The sequence below is a fragment of the Lactuca sativa genome, chromosome 4, assembly GCF_002870075.4.
Source record: "Lactuca sativa cultivar Salinas chromosome 4, Lsat_Salinas_v11, whole genome shotgun sequence".
Taxonomy (NCBI): Eukaryota; Viridiplantae; Streptophyta; class Magnoliopsida; order Asterales; family Asteraceae; genus Lactuca; species Lactuca sativa.
Window position 1 is genome coordinate 282,411,272 of NC_056626.2, and position 13,747 is coordinate 282,425,018.

A 13,747-nucleotide genomic window follows, 5' to 3' on the forward strand; every position below is an offset into this window, starting at 1 on the left:
ATAGCAATTAAGGGAAAACTACCTCTTACCACAATACACTGAAACAGTCTTGGTAGAAGGCTGCTTTATTTAAAGAAAATATAGGATTTTCTGGAAAGAACACTGATGCACTGAAAACACTTAAACTACTACTTATTAAAGTTATTTGACTAAATGACACTAAATACTTATGAACTCACCAGCATTTGTAAAAATGCTGATACTCGCTTTTCAAATAACTTGTAATCTCAGGTCAGCAATTAGACAGGTACATCCCCGGAGCTGCTGATGAAGATGGCTTAAGTACCTTGTTGCACTTTATATATGTTGCTTGTATTACCTTGATACTATGTAATGTAACCATGTAAAATTATTACTATTAATGCAATGTTTTGTTGTACTTTGATTACTATATGCATGTGTTGTGATACTTGACATGACGTCATCCACCCCAGAACGTTTCCGCCGTTCCGGTTTTGGGGTGTGACAGATTGGTATCAGAGCATTGTTTATAGTGAGCTAAGTATATCAACTCATAAAAGATATACAACCTATAAATGCAATGGGATAAAACACTCTGACCAAGAATTATACTTTAAAATATAACCATATTTTACCAAAGTATAATAACATCCAGAATCTAAACACTCGAACAAAAGTATCACAAGAAGAACAATAGTAAAAGTCTTCGGATGTTGAGCACTACAGTCAAACCTGGGCAGTTATGTAATCGTAAGCTGGGATAAATGTAACCTGATCAACTACATTTATCCGAGATGCGATGAACGTGCGCTCTGGAGTGATAGTGGTGTGCAGCAGGTCTGAAACTTACCAAATAGGAACTCTAGAGCCAAACATAAAGTTAAAATACTATGGGAGTATTTTAGAACGCTAAAAGATCTACACAAATCCCAGAATGAAATTCAGAAGATAAGAAAACAAACAAGAGTTAAAATACCATATGGGTGTTTTAGGAAACATAAGCAACCTTGCGTGAATAACTCAAAAGATCCCTATTGATATACCTACAACTACAGAGGGTATACTTCCAAGATTCTATATAATAAGGATCCCATAGGCTAAGAACGTGTGGTTTCGCTCTGTTTCCTTTTCCTCGTTGGGATGTGGTCCTAGAGTAGTATCACATATTCGAAGGCCTATCGGATCTAAGCTATATAGGATTTGTGTACCCTGTGTAATCGTAGCAGGACTCGATATGGATCATACAGTGAAATGTTAATAATCTCTTAGGATTCTTTAGACATTTCCATTCTCGCGCGAACCCTGTAGAAAACCCTACCCACTTCAGTGCTTGACAGAAGAGTTGATTACGACCCCGAGGAGATTCATTGAGAAGATTTCCTGTTTGGAAATGAATGAACTGGGTCGAGACTATTGAATGCACCAAGTGCCCATATTCTCTTAGGGACAGTGGTGAGAGATTCGCCTAAACTTCGGAGATTCCCAGTCATCCATCATGAAGTGATGACACCCACAGTTGGAATCAGAAGGAAGGCGGAGTAGAAATTCAATATGTCCATACAAGAAGAGAACCCTAGGAAACTATTCGAAGGAAACCAACGCCGATTCCAGTCAAAAACACGAGGCAGACCGAGGGAGCCAGTACATGGAACCCGGGAATTGTCTTTTCCTCGTGTTCCTCACGCTAATACACCCTTAAAATAATATAAATTAGTGAGTTAGTGTCTACACTACTCACGCTATGTGTTAGGTAAATCATAGTTTCCCGTTGCCAGTTACACGAATAGGGCAGATCCCTGCATCTCTAATGAGAGAATTTTAGCCATCTGCCCTTGAGAGTCTCTCTTTCCGCAAGTTTCGTTCCGAACCGTTCTCAATTCTCTCCAGGCCGGAGAGTGAAACCTTTCCCAGTATAAAGGTAACTTAGTCGGAACGACCCACATCTTATGGCCTTTTTCCGATACTCATACTCTTACCTTGATTTCCAGGACTACATCATAGGGATGTAGGTCAACGTTCAAACAACCAGTACCCGAGGCACGGGAGAAATTTATGACTAATACGTTCAGGACAGAAATGTCCAGGGTTAACCATCGTCTCTCATTACCTTGTATTCCTTTCCGTGTAGGAAAAACCATGCCACCAAAGAAGCGTAACCAATCCGCAAGCAAGAAACCTGCCCTCTTATTCGATGAAGCTACGTTCCAAGCTGCAGTCTTGGCAGCCGTAGCAGCTGTCATGGCTCACCTGAATGCTAACAACGCCAATGTTAACAAGGGCCCTGTTGGGATTTCCAATCCTGGCAATGGACGACAGCAACCCACTCTTCCACACTCAGCCACCCAAGAACCTCCACTGAACCCACTAAAGAGAAAACTCAAGATAGAGGAGGGAAGTACCTCGGCTCCAGGACCTTCCGAAGGGCAACGAGTTGAGGCAGTCGATACACCTGTCAATCCTTCCCTCCCGACCTCAAGAAGACCATACCTAGGAGACCTTCCCCACTGCAGCAAGTGCAACTACCATCATCATGGTACCTGTCGGGAACTCTATTGTGCTAGGTGCCACATGTTGGGGCATACTGCTCGTGTCTGCAGAACCCCGGTTGAGTTCATTACACCAACCACCAATGTGGTGACCCGTACAGTTTGCCACCTATATGGTAAAATGGGACACTTTAAGAGGGACTGCCCAACCAAAGAGAAAGACAAAGACACAGAAGGAGCCTGACACTACTGCTTAGGGAGAAGCAGCAAGGAAACTCGCTACATTTTGGTACGTCTCTCGATCTCGGATAACTAAACTAAGAACAATAAAAGACTAATTCAAATATAAATTCCTTCCAGTAAGGCGAAAGTCGCAGCACTGTCATAAAATTTAAATTCATTAGGTAAAACTATAATGGCTAAACATATACATTATGGCCATGTATATTTAAGATGGACAGACCTAGAGTGAGCGAATGCCGCCTCATTTCCTGTTCCTCGTTTGGTTGTGGATTTAGGGCGGGGTCGCTCAGTCAACAGTCCTCCCCACCTTAAATATACATGACTAGTATATGTGAGGCGATTATAGAAATGCCTCGTGAGAATCCATTCCAGAAAAGATACTCTATTCGGAAGCACTTAGAACTCTCTATAGTTCCGCGTCGACTCTAATCGGTCCAAGTATCCGCGGTAGTGATACATAGGACGAAACTCGAGACGCCCAGAACTTGTGTACCTGTTCGGCACATGACTCTATCGATCTTCATTATACATCATGTCGAAGTGTGTTAACTTCGACGACTCTATTGAGCATGGTTTGACTTCGTGCAACCAGGTGTACATTCTTTGTGCTGTGAGCTTTCTCCATAGCCATTTCGGCAAGTAAAGGTTCCTCCGAACCTGAACCTAACACAAATAATCACATCTAATGCAATTCGTCAATCGTCCCTCTTATCTCAAACCTTCCGAAGTACTCAAGTGAGGGTACCCCGCGCCGTCGACCGACCCCTCGTAGTCGGATGAACGCCGAAGTGAAAGGCACTGCAGATACCTCAGAAAACGACAACCATCCGAGGCATACTCCGTAGAGTCCCCTGGGAGACCCTTCTTACCTCGCACATCAGGTTCGTGAACCCAGAGAATAGAACTCATGAGGCTGACCACTATAACTGGGAATACTGCTGGCATCCATCAAGTATTGACGGTTAAGCCAAGCATGAGTTCTACCACGAACCTCTTCGCAAGACGCTTTCACTCTATTCCATAACATAGGAGCCGGAGTCAAGAGAACCACTGCGGAGTGAGCTAGTAAAATTCCGAGTGAAGAGACCCCATGCCCACTAGATTTGACTTAGACCGAGAAAACTTAGAACCTTCGGAAGAGTAGTTGCAGTTGATGCTCTAACTACTCAGGCACCTTGCCCACCCAGTTATAGGCAGGTGGTGCCTATCATCCTCCACCCTCTCGCAAGGAGGAAATCGTCGTCGCCCCGTAGACGATAGATTTCATTCTCCGAAGTAAACACTAGGATACCGAGAACCACAGGATAACCCTCGCAGCCAAGAATACTTGGTCAAGTGCGAAGGTAGTTGCGTTAAATCTCATGACCCGGATCCCGAAGAGATTATAGACTTGACACCAGCCTTGGTGTTAGTCGAGGGATTATGCAGGAGCACGCATTTTCCATGCTAGAATAAACCACAGCCTTAGAGATTCCTTGGACTAATAGGTGTTCCCCGAATACTATCTCAAGCAGAGATAGTAGAACCACCTCCCGAGATAGTCCAACACCCGTTTGATGAAACCCTATCTCCCCGATCCTCAAGGTTTCCGTATCTCAAGCGTCGTTAGTGCAGACCCATTTTACACAAGCTTGGGATAGACACTCTATAGCAAACCGATAACCATAGTCGCGCAACCCACTTGACGATCTAGGAAGCTTCTATCAGCCAGTTGGAAGAAAACATGAAACTGGAGACCACTACATAATTTAGGGACTTATCCTCTTGAGTTTAGACCCTTGAAACACTCCAAAATGAATTAAAGAAAGGAGTTTACGTCCCAGACATGGTCAAGGCCGTAAACTCCCTAAATCATGCCCAGAAGTGTGATTTTGCCCCCTAATGGCCTTAGGCAATTACCATAAAATACTAGGAGGGGATCTAAGGACTTAAACCCAAGAAAATGAGGGATTTCTTGGAGTTTACGGCCCAAGCATTTATCTAGGCCGTAAACTCCCCAAAACCCCCTCAAATGTTGGTTTTAATCACCCATAATAGCATCAAACTTCATAAGAAAATTCTAGAAAGGCATTAGAGGCTTGAAACTTCACAAATCACTAAGGGTGAGAGTTTACGGCCGTAAACTCCCTTGGGAGAGTTCTTAGGCCGTAAACTCCTATAAAATACCCTTAGACGCCTCAATTCCACTCATGCCTTTTGGAAAAAGTGCTTAGAATAAATCAAGGAACAAGCTAGAACCATCAAACACCCAAGAATGTGACCTTGGGATTTTACGGCCGTAAACTCCCTTAGGTTGGGCCATAAACTCCTTTTTTGGTCCATATTGATGCTTTAAACCCCCTTTACACACTAGATATGTGAGTATAGCAAAGTCCCACAGCTGATAGGAGACCCTTAGCACCCTTAAATGCTACCCGGGACCCCAAACACACAACCAAAAGTGTTTTCCACTCCTTTGAGTGTGTATAATTGTTTAATTAGTATATTATATGCTAATTGTATGTGAACATATGTTATCATATGTTAAAATAGGTCCTTGTGTGTGTTCAAGTCCTTGCGTGACCCCGAACGCCCAAGCGGCACTTTCGTCGAACCTACTTACACCAGGTGAGTTCATACCCCTGAATGAACCTTTTAAATGCTTTTAAATGTTTTATAGGGGGGATTACAAGTTAAACATGCCAGTTATCATATCAATCACATGTGATTGATAACCCACATGCACAAGATTTTACCACCGTACACTGTTTTACCGAGTAGGACACTGTAAATGGCTTTCAAAAAGGGTTTGTAAATTGTTCAAGTTCTTACTTTTATAGCTTATCAAAGATTCATTTTCAAACTGATTTATAAAAGATTCCCAAAGATTTCTAGAGGTTTTCACACCCATTTATTCAAAGAATACAAATGCGATTTTTCCTGAGTAATAAAGTTTTCAAAGGTTTTCATGAATACTTTTAATTGTTAATTACTGCTGCTTCGCTTATACTTATTTTATACTCCTACTCTGTAATGCTTTCGCTTATACCTGAAGTCACTTATACCTGATGACGCTTATACTTATTCACACTCTTACTTAGTAATACGAGTCTACTTCGCTTATACTTGAGATCGACTTTACTTCACTTATACTTGATACGCTCTTACTTCACTTGTGGTCATCTCCTCTTCGCGATGCGCTTATACTTATCCGACACTTATACTTCACTTGCGACCGCTCTTACTTCACTTGTTAGACACTCCTACTTCACGAGAATCACTTTTACTTGATACCCACTCAAGCATAGTTAGATGTATGCATGTGCTTGTGTAAATGCGTATAAATAATGGTTGAAGGACTTAGGAAGGTTGTCCGCCCTATTTCCTTTTCTTCGTTGAGATGTGGTCTGGTGGGATCGGATATCCATCCGAATGTCATTTGATTCATTAGTTATATACTATGTATACAAGGTTAGGCATACGGGTTACTTCAGTTAGTTCAGTTAAGAGTCTCTACTTCAGGTCTATACTTTCATTAGAAACCCACTATTGGGAAGTCTCTACCTCTAGTCCAACAATTTCATTAGAAACCCACTATTGGGAAGTCTCTACCTCTAGTCCAGCACTTTCATTAGAAACCCACTATTTGGGATGCATCTTCAGGACACGGCCTTCTCTGTTGTCTAGTTGGTAACCAGAGTCTCCTGCATGGAGAGCGGACATTGTGTGTATAGATCTATACGGGATTGACACCTCCGCACCCTGACTGCTAGCTACAGTCCACGGCTCACCAAGCCAAGGGGTGACAAATGTCACATTATATAGATGCTTGTAGGGCGTCTGGAACTCTAGTCAGTATGGTTACGAGTATCCTGGGTTACCTTATAATTCATGGCTTTAAGGTAACGGTATTTCGTCAGCAATTTACACTGTATGCTGATGTCACTTTTCAGAGTCACACTGTTTCGACCTTGCTAGCTGTATCTTTCATTTGATACTGTCTGGGGTCTATAGTCTTTGTTTCGACCTTGCTAGCTGTATCTTTCATTTGATACTGTATGGGGTCTGTAGTCTTTGTTTCGACCTTGCTAGCTGTATCTTTCATTTGATACTGTCTGGGGTCTATAGTCTTTGTTTCGACCTTGCTAGCTGTATCTTTCATTTGATACTGTCTGGGGTCTGTAGTCTCTGTTTTGACCTTGCTAGACGTATCTTTCATTTGATACTGTCTGGGGTCTGTAGTCTCTGTTTCGACCTTGCTAGTTGTATCTTTCATTTGATACTGTCTGGGGTCTGTAGTCTCTGTTTCGATGTAACAGCCCAAAATCTCAAGTATTGTTAAGTTGCATTTTGGGGGTGTTTTAAGGGGAGACTCGACGAGTTGGAGCCAGACTCGCCGAGTAGGGTCGCAGGTTTGGTCGCGGGTTCGCGACTGGACTCGACGAGTCCAGATATGGACTCGGCGAGTCGACGCTGTTCAGCAGAAACCCTAGCCGTTTGGTTTTGGATCGTATATAATGCCTCTTAGGCCGTCATTGTCCGTCTTTTGGCCGATTGAGAAGAACCCTAATCGTTGTGGACGTCTAGAGCAGGAGAGGAAGCTTTTGGAACCTTGAAGAATTTGTTAGGCAAGAAGAAGAAGAGTTTTGGCCAAAGGAATATCAAGGGGATCGAGTTCTGAGGTTTGGAGACGCAGAGAGGGTGTTATTCAGGTAATATTTCGGATCATTTCTGCTATATTGAAGTGTGCACGAATTTAGGGTTTATGAAACCCATTTGGAGATTAGATGGATTGTTGTGTCGTTACCCAATGTTTATACCCCTGTATTAGTACCCCTTAGAGGTTCAGAACGTCCTATGGTTGTATATTCGGAAAATATGTATCTCAGGAAGCAGTTTGATCGACTGCATGGCGTGGACTCGCCGAGTCGGATGATCAGACTCGGCGAGTAGCTTGAAGATTCACTGGGACTCGCCGAGTTGTTCTTCAGACTCGGCGAGTGGAGTCGGGGTGGCCCCGCGATTCTTCCAGGAGTGACTCGTCGAGTCAAAGAGGATACTCGACGAGTAGAAGGGGAATCTTAGAGGATTGAAGGACGACCAGACTCGCCGAGTCGCCAGGGAACTCGCCGAGTCCAGTCGAGCTGACAATGGACTGTTGACCAGAGTTGACTGGGGTGATTTCTTAGGGCCAGTTAACGTGGAAGATAGAAGTATTAATAAGGGATATATGATGATACAGGGAGCTTGAAGCTCGGAGGATCAAGTGCAAGGGATTTTAGGAGTTGCTATCTTCCAGTGTCTACGAGGTGAGTCTTCTCACTATACCTCACCCGGAAGGGTTTGATTGTGTGACCGGAAGGTCAAGTATGTTATGTGTTATGTTTATATGCTATAAATGGAAAGTTAGCTGCTACGCGCGATATACATGCTTATATATGGGCCGGAAGGCAAGGTATTATGTGACGGAAAGGTCAGGTATGATATATGATATATGTGCTTTATGTGTTAGAGTGTTTGTATTATGTGTTATATATGTGTAAGGGCCGGAAGGCGATATATATTACGGGCCGGAAGGCAATGTTATGTGGACCGAAAGGTCCGGGCCGGAAGGCAATGTTATGTGGACCGAAAGGTCCGGGCCGGAAGGCAATGTTATGTGGACCGAAAGGTCCGGGCCGGAAGGCAATGTTATGTGGACCGAAAGGTCCGGGCCGGAAGGCGTATGTGCGTAAGGTATATTGGGGAACTCACTAAGCTTCGTGCTTACGTTGTTTATGTTATGTTGTTTCAGGTTCTTACAGTAACGCGGGAAGGCAACGGTTCGATTGTACACACCGAAGAAAGAGTTGTGTTTTGGAGGATCCTGGTCTTCTATTATAATGAAATTGAAACTATGTTTTGTAATTCGAATGTGAATAAGATTTTAAACAAGTGTTTTTAATATTAAATTGATTATTTAAATGAAAATTTTGTTTTTGGAAATCACGGTGTTACAAATTGGTATCAGAGCCTTGGTTTGAGGGATTCGGACGCGCCTACGGGTAAATCTGGACTCAAACTGAGGAAGTAAGAAAAGGTTTTCCAAATAAATGGTTTTCTAAAGTGAATAAGAGTTCAAAGAGAAAGCAAGAAAGAGCAGTGTGTACAATCAGCCAGAGCCAAACGGTGATTTCCCAAAATACCCTTACTTTTGTGTTATGACATATCTATTATGCACTTTATGAGACATTATTGCATGCTAGAGACAGGCTAGGTATTTCATATCCTAGGACTAGAGTGGCCTGATGTGTGATGCCTTAGTCTAGGGTTTGCTGTTATATGTGCGTTATGCTTTTGTGTATATGTGATGAGTGAGAGTATCTAGTTGGAACGTACAAGGGGTAAAGCTACGGGGTACAGAGGTACTTCCGAGGATGAGCCGAGAAGGTGGAGCTACCACAGATGGGAAGTCCTATGTATGCTTCAATGCTCGAATGCTGCTTGCTTTGTGCTTTGTGGAGTTGTCGATGATAGGAGTCAGCTACTAAGTGAGTATGACGATACTCAGGAGGTAGAGGGCTGGCATCATTAGGAGCTCTTCAGCAGCTGATAGCAAAGAAGTGGGAGGACAGCGGAAGGGACTAGGGAGTAAACCTAGCCAAATGAGTGCGCTGGTAGAGTAGAGGATTTTGCTGGAAAGCGAGCACGCGCGATGAGGTGGGTGAAAGAGCAGGTTTATCAGCTACTTAGGAACTCTGGGATGGTCCGTGTGGAAAGTATGGGTAGATGTGGCAGGTAGTATGGGCCCGTACTACTGAAAGCAGAGGACCCATACTTGACACAGGGGGCATTCTGAAGGTCCTAAGGAACAGATTGAGGAGTGATGTTATGGTTCGAATACCATACATCGGAGCGGATACAGAGTGATGTTATGGTCAGGGCACCATACATCGGAACAGTTGAGATAGATGTTGTGATTCGAGTGCTATACATTGGGGCAGATTGAGGAGTGGTGTTATGGTTCAGGTACCATACACCGAAGCATGTTGAGGAGGGATGTCATGGGATGAGTACCATGGTTCGTAGTGGATGATGCTTGTGGCTATCTTGTTATCCGGTTATCGATCGGACGAGCACGAGCGAGCGGGATGCGAGGATTCGCGAGATCCGGCGTGATGAGGTTGCTGCATTGTTGCGGGCTGAGTCGCCAGAATTGTTTGGGTCGATCAGGACCACTATGATTGAAGTAGTTTGACGAGCGATATGCGGCTTTCGCAGAGACGGCTGCCGCGGCAGTTACAGCGGCTGTAGCAACGGCAAAGAAAGGGGCTAGTCTGGGTTTTCAGTATCGGGACTTCTATTATGCGAAGCCTCCCACATTCGATGGAGTTCAGGACTCGATTGTTGCTATGAGATGGTTATCAGACATGGAGGGGTGTTTCTCCACGAGTTTATGCCCTGCTGATCAGAGGGTGGGGTGTGCTCTGAACCTGTTGAGGCTCGGGGCGAAGGATTGGTGGAGATTGACCACGAGGTCATTTTCCGATGCGCAGAGGGCTGCGGTTTCATGGGATCAATTCAGAGGGATGTTCAGTACTCGCTATGTTCCGCGGGATGAAAAGGAGAAATTGGCTCGGAAGTTCTTTAAGCTGAGGCAGGATTTGGAGTCGGTGACTGAGAGCACCGGGATGTTTATTGAGAGGGCGATGTTTTGCCCTGAGTTCGCTTCGGAGCAGGCTCAGATGTCCCGAAATCCGAGTATGCTCAAGAGGGGGGGTATCAGACAGTTCGTGTCTGCGCAGAGACGCGAGACCGTGTTGGTATCGCAGGAGGCCGCCATGTGGCGTGAGTTAGAGGTTGAGTTGCAGTAGCGTGAGATGAGGCAGGCCCCGATGCAGTCGCAGTCGGCGCCGAAACGGTCCATGACCGTAGACGTTAGAATGGGGGATCGGAGCGGTTACACTTGTGGGAAGTGTGAGAGAGATGGCACCGGAGCTTGTTGGCCCAGTGGTGCATGCCGCAAGTGCGGAAAGGAGGGGCATGGTGCACGGGATTGTCGGCAGTCAGTGCCAATTCGGGATTTCAGGATTTGTTATCAGTATCGGTAGGTTGGACATTTGAGGGTCAACCGTCCTCAGTTTCCTGCAGGACCGGTGCAGGCTCTAGCATCGGCCACCTTGAGGAGTTCAGGAGGAGGACAGGATGGAGCAGAGCCCAAGGGCTCAGGGTCGTGCTTATCGGCTTGCGGCAGAGGGAGACGGAGCAGTGCCGGAGGCAGCTGCGGGTATGATGCTCTCTTGATGTCTTGAGTAGCTTGCGTTGATTGTGGCGTATTGTTTGTGCTGGTGTCTGGTATGGATTTCGATGCGGTATTCGTTGTTTCGCGGGTTTGGCATGGTTATGAATTGGTGCTTCAGGTTTTCGCTTGGCATTCGTTGTTCCCTGATGGTTTAGTATGATTATAGTTTGGTGTTTTGGTACCGGTAGCCTTGTGCGGTTTTCGATGCGATATTCAACCTTTGGCAGGTTGTGGGTTTGGTTATGGGTTATTGCTTGGGAATTCCGTTGGTCATCGTTCGTGAGGGTTGATAGTGGAGATGCGGCACTGGGTTGAATGACGGGTAGCATCTGCAGTTGTGGAGTGGATAATTGAAAGATCGGATTCTTTTGAGCGGATTGATCAGGGAGGAGATGTGTTTTGCTGAGGGTTGCTTACGCTTGTGGGAAGTAGTCAGTGGGTAAATGTTCTCTTTGTGCAGGATGGTTCTGAAAGGTCGTTAATGACGATCGGTGGCAGTTAGTCAGTGCTTTAGTGGGGGAGAATTAGAAAATTCTCCGGGAGATCGATGAGTATGTGAGGGTGCTTAGCTGCCGGGATTCAGCAGTGTTTGTCAGCGCAGAGTATAGGCCGATGAGAGCGAGTGTCGGGTATGCGGGGCGGGATACAGACCTAGGGCATTCGATTTTGGAGGCCTGAGAGAAGGCCGGGATCAAGCTTGAGTAAGTAATCGGGGTTATGTGATCAGAGTATTGGTATGTTTGAGGAACGTGATGGGTTGTACTGCATTAATCCCACGGGATTATGTTGTGCATGTTTCTAGAGCTGGAACCGGAAGGTTCCAGAGTTAGAACCTAAGGGTTCGCAGAGTTGGGTGTACGGACCCACAGAGATATAGCCTCGAGTGGCTAGTATGTGTTGTGAGAGTCGGTCCAGTCATACTGGAGACTCTGTTGGTATTGCTGGATTAGTTTGAGATTTGCGGATCGCGTATGTGCAGTGTGATTGCATTGGAAGGTCGGGCCCCGGGTTAGTGATCTCGTTTAGCTGAGGCAGTGATTCTGATGAGTGGAGAGAGTGCATGGGATTGAGAGCCCCTGCAATGGGAACCAGAGTATGTGGATAGCGGTTACGCGAAAAGGGTGGTGTCGCTTGGGGCGAGCACCGTGGCACCGGGTGGAGTGGCATTATGGCCAAGAGGGTTCCTTGGAAAAAGGAAAAGAGGAAGGTGTAACTCCGAAGGGGTGCAAGTTCACGAAAGTGAAAGCTGCAGAGCAGAGTTATGGTTAGAGTATTTCAAGTATGGTTTCGAGCATCGTGTTTGCGGCAGTGAAGTAGGAACCCATCCGGGTCGGGATGTCTGTTGAGGCTCAGAAGGGATGCACGGAGAGAGAAAATTTTAAATTCTCAGTGTGAATCTGATCAGAGTGTAGGGTGGATGTGGTGGTTCATCTTGGGAGATGTTCGAGGATATCATCAGTGTATCGGGTCTTTCCACCTGCGGGTGTTGGGACTAGTTCAGTATGTGTATGTGATGGCAAGAGGGAACTTGTGAGAGTTGATCTGAGAGGGAGAACGGATCTCTCAGTCGGTCCGGAATAGGTAAAGTGGGCTTTGGATCGGGGATCCGGTGGTTCAGGGTTTCCTAACCCTTATGGGTTGAGTGATCGTTGAGATTTGGAGCAGAGTGCATCTTGGGTAATTTCCGATTACAGAGAGTGATGAGCAGTTCAGAGTTCGTACTTTAGTTGACAAAGCAGACTCAGCAGGTTAAAGAGAGTTAGTGATCGTCTAGAGTTAACAGGAAAGTTATGCAGGCAGACGCCGTTACGAGCATGTGATTCAGGTCAGTGACTTCGTATTTCTGATGGGGTGCTTCGATGTAGGAAGAGGGGTAAATGGGGGGCCCCGGTATGTCGGGTCTTTTCGTGAAGGTGCGAAGGTAGGAAGGGTGGCCTATCGTTTGGAGCTGTCAACGGAATTGGGATGGATCCATGACACTGGTATGTGTCGCAGTTGAAGAGGTGTATAGCGGATGAGTCAGCAGTGGTTCTACTAGAGAACGATTAGGTGGATGCGAGCCTGTGTTACGTCGAGGGGCCAGGGACCGTCGGAGATCGGAAGATCAGGGTTCTGAGGAACAAGGAGGTACCTCTGGTATTGGTTCAGTAGCGGCCTCGGGAGAGATCGGTAGTGTCTAGGGAAGCCGAAACGTGTGATGCGGGAGCAGCATCCAGAACTATTTTCAGAGTGAGACTTCGAGGGCGAAGTCTAATTCTAGTGGGGGAGAATTGTAACAGCCCAAAATCTCAAGTATTGTTAAGTTGCATTTTGGGGGTGTTTTAAGGGGAGACTCGACGAGTTGGAGCCAGACTCGCCGAGTAGGGTCGCAGGTTTGGTCGCGGGTTCGCGACTGGACTCGACGAGTCCAGATATGGACTCGGCGAGTCGACGCTGTTCAGCAGAAACCCTAGCCGTTTGGTTTTGGATCGTATATAATGCCTCTTAGGCCGTCATTGTCCGTCTTTTGGCCGATTGAGAAGAACCCTAATCGTTGTGGACGTCTAGAGCAGGAGAGGAAGCTTTTGGAACCTTGAAGAATTTGTTAGGCAAGAATTTGAACCCTATCTTCCAGTGTCTACGAGGTGAGTCTTCTCACTATACCTCACCCGGAAGGGTTTGATTGTGTGACCGGAAGGTCAAGTATGTTATGTGTTATGTTTATATGCTATAAATGGAAAGTTAGCTGCTACGCGCGATATACATGCTTATATATGGGCACGAAGGCAAGGTATTATGTGACGGAAAGGTCAGGTAT